Below are 3,256 nucleotides of genomic sequence, written 5' to 3'. Positions count from 1 at the left end.
CTTACTGTAAAGTGCTTTGAGTGCCTAATGTAGGTGGAAAAGCGCTATATACAGTAAGTTGAGACCATTTACCATTTAAAATCAACCAATGAATATAAGAGATAAGCGCCAACATAATCTTTCACTATGTGAAGTTTTACAAATCGCACTTTCTTCACCCCCAACTCAAAATCATTCCCCATCAAATTCCCTGTCTTTTTTGGGCTGTAAATCCAATCTGCATTATATAACGCACCCTGTGTTAAGCAACATTGCCCTCACATCCTTAACCCCTGCCTTACAGACATGATCCCTTAGGCCCAGTGATGATTAGCAGAGCCACAGCAGCAGCCGCAGCTGTAGCAGAGGAGACCCCCACCCCCCACCCCGTACACTTGGGGAGGGGGTGCATGGGGTCTGTTTTCTGGGTGACTGACTACACCAAGGTTAAGGGAAGCAATCTCACTCCCTCACTTCCGCAGTATATTCCAGTGCTGCCTATAGCGAAGGCTCACGAGACCCCCCACCGCTTATACAAGTGCCTTTGGAATGCCCCACAGCGGGAAATAGTAACTCCAGTGACATAGAAAATACTACATACTCTGAAAACAGTCTGCAACATGCACAAAGGTGGGCAGAGTAGACAAAATATTAACTGGTAAGAAGAAGAAGACTAACAGTAATATTAATTCTACATAATTATCTTCTGACGGGTGAGTACAGCAGATGTTTTAAAATCAATCTTTGGATTAATATTAAAACAGAAAGGTAATTAAGCTAATTAATTCCCTTAAAGAGATGCATTTATAAATATTTAATAGAGATAAATGCTAATGGCTTTGTGTTGTTGATAAAGCTTAAGTAGCATCTGTCATCACAGTGAAGCTTTGAGAATACAAATAGAACAGTGTGGCCTCTTACCGTTTTCAACCACTGCCTGTGATCCTCCCTCCAGACGCCTGTCTGAAAGGTCGGTTTGATCAACATTTAACGGGTTAAGGGAAATTTCACTGGACAGTTCTTCTGTTCGCAGTTCACCAACTTCCTGTGGGATTACAGAGAGAATCCAGCTGGTAAATGCTAAGAGAAAAAAAGGGAACATAAGCGAAACTACAACTCTAAATGTAAATATCTGCAACAAGGAAGTGCAACATAAAACTTCAACAGGCTTGTTTGGATCATTTTAGCACTTAAATTGCCTTAGTGTCTCTTTGATTATGCCATAGTCATTTATCATATACTTCACTTCCCAATGTTGCCAGCAGAGGGAGACGCAAGAAAGTCTTTTTCAGTGATTCTCAGACTTTTCCCACCAAGTACAGACTTTCAACTACAACAAGACATAGATCAAGATCAAAGCAAGACGAAGGTGGGTCTAAAATATTGTAAAAATGTATTTTGTAAATTATGTCCTAAAAGACTCAAACATACACCAACACAAACGCCAAACATAAATCCATTGCTGAAGTATAAATGAACCACCAGTGGGAGACATTCTACAGTTTGAGAGTCATGACGTACCGTTTGAAGCTTATCTTGTAGCAAACTATTGGATATTCCTGATGCATCTTCTTGAAAGATCTCTGAATCTTCAGGTTGTACTGACTTGGTTGGAGTGGTTGGAGTTTGAACCATCTCTTCTGGAAGCGATGGTAGATCTGTGCAACAATCCGTGCTGCAGAACCTATTCCGAAAACTAAAAATGACACCAAAAACTTCACATTAATTTCCTTTTGTTTTTGTCCTCTTGCATGTGAAGCGACCTCTCACCTGTGTGCCATATAGGAGTGGTCAATGACAGGGGCAGCAGAGCCCTCTAGTGTCCGATCGTGGTACTCTGGGAAAACTTCAGCAGTGATGGAGACCTGGCTAACTTCCTCTTCCTCTTCCTGGTCATGGATTAGAAGTGCAGAGATCTGTTGCAGTGTCACAGTGGACTCGTATGAAAAAGTCTGGTCTTCTCTTATGGGGGACAAAGAGGACACCGAGGAGAAAGAGACGCGGCGTCTGCTGTGGACAGGTGGGACTGGGACTGACTCGTGCTGCTGTACAGAACATAAGGGAGAAGTAATAATAGGCATTTACGGAAATCTGTAGTTTTATCATTAATCATCATTTATGTCCATGTACAAAAAAACAAAGCCATACGTTATAGTCGTCATTCTTGGCTGTTATCTCCACGATGGACGGGCTGGGGGAGCGGAGAAACGACACCTCAGTCGACAGGAAAACCTCTGAGCTCTCAGCCTTGGTCTCCCGCTGCATGTGATGAGGCCATGTAAGCTCGCTAAATCAGACACAAAAGCTGTGTTTACAACCTTGTCCTGTAGAAAAGTGCTGTTGTTTCTTAAGCAGCACCTCAGAGCACAGGTAGGGGGCAGTCTCAGTTCTGCCACGGCCTGAGTGAGCAGCCGCAGCAGCTCCTCGATGGACGGCGCTCTCCCTCTCTGAGCCCGGAGCAGCATGGCAGACAGGGGGCATGGACGACCGACTGTGGAGAAGAGTTAGGAAATGGAATCACTTGTTGAAGGACTGAAATGGGAAGTACATGAGTGAAAGAGTTCTGGGAGAGACATGTGGCCAGAATTGCTAAATTTTGATTCAATTCAATATAGTTCACTGTCCACAAATAGTATTAATATATATAGTAAGTATTCGACAAACAACAACTTGAAAAACTTGCTAAATACCTTTTAACTGTAATGACACTCCAGCATCACCTCCACTTTGATCCTGGATGAGATTTTGTAACATGTTTTATAGAAGAGATGAGACAGTTCAATTACACAGGCCTTTTTCCTAATACATTCATGTGCTCATATTGTGAACCTACTTCATAACCTGGGGGGATGTACTTGGCGGCCTCGGCGCTCAGACCTAACGCATTACAGGTCTGGACGAAATGCCTGACCATATCTTCTGAGCGACATCTTTTGATAAGAGCCCAAGCTTCAGACGCACAACTACAGGGACAATAACTTTTATAAAGCACTGAACTTCGATATTATGTGTGGTAGTGAATTTATTACAACTAAACTGCACCTGTTTTGGAGCAAGACTTGGGCGCTGAGCTTCACGTCTTCCACACTCTCCATGGCGGGGTGAGTCACGTGCAGATATCTCAGAGCCGAAACATTCTCCCTCCTCGACAGCAGAGATTTTAAGATGCATCGGTGCTGCCAGGAAAAGCGGGGAAGAGCTGTCCGCGGGTTCAGCAACAGATCCATACCTGCCTAAATAGAGCAAGACGTATAGTCACCAAAAATCAAATAGCCAT

At 43.4% G+C, this 3,256-nt stretch overlaps 1 long non-coding RNA gene across 1 annotated transcript; it reads right to left on the bottom strand.

Annotated features, from left to right (window-relative positions):
- Nucleotides 1-2,390: 2,390 nt before the first annotated feature.
- On the bottom strand, nucleotides 2,391-2,892 carry LOC306976116. The gene is made up of 3 exons (XR_013793749.1): nucleotides 2,813-2,892; nucleotides 2,670-2,712; nucleotides 2,391-2,470 (listed from the first exon to the last, which is right to left on the bottom strand). It is a non-coding gene; the product is annotated as an uncharacterized lncRNA (long non-coding RNA).
- Nucleotides 2,893-3,256: the final 364 nt, after the last annotated feature.

The sequence above is a fragment of the Gobius niger genome (genome assembly GCF_951799975.1).
Source record: "Gobius niger genome assembly, chromosome: 16".
Lineage (NCBI taxonomy): Eukaryota > Metazoa > Chordata > Actinopteri > Gobiiformes > Gobiidae > Gobius > Gobius niger.
The sequence above is the reverse complement of the archived record's forward strand: the minus strand, read 5'-3'. Positions and strand labels throughout refer to the sequence as shown.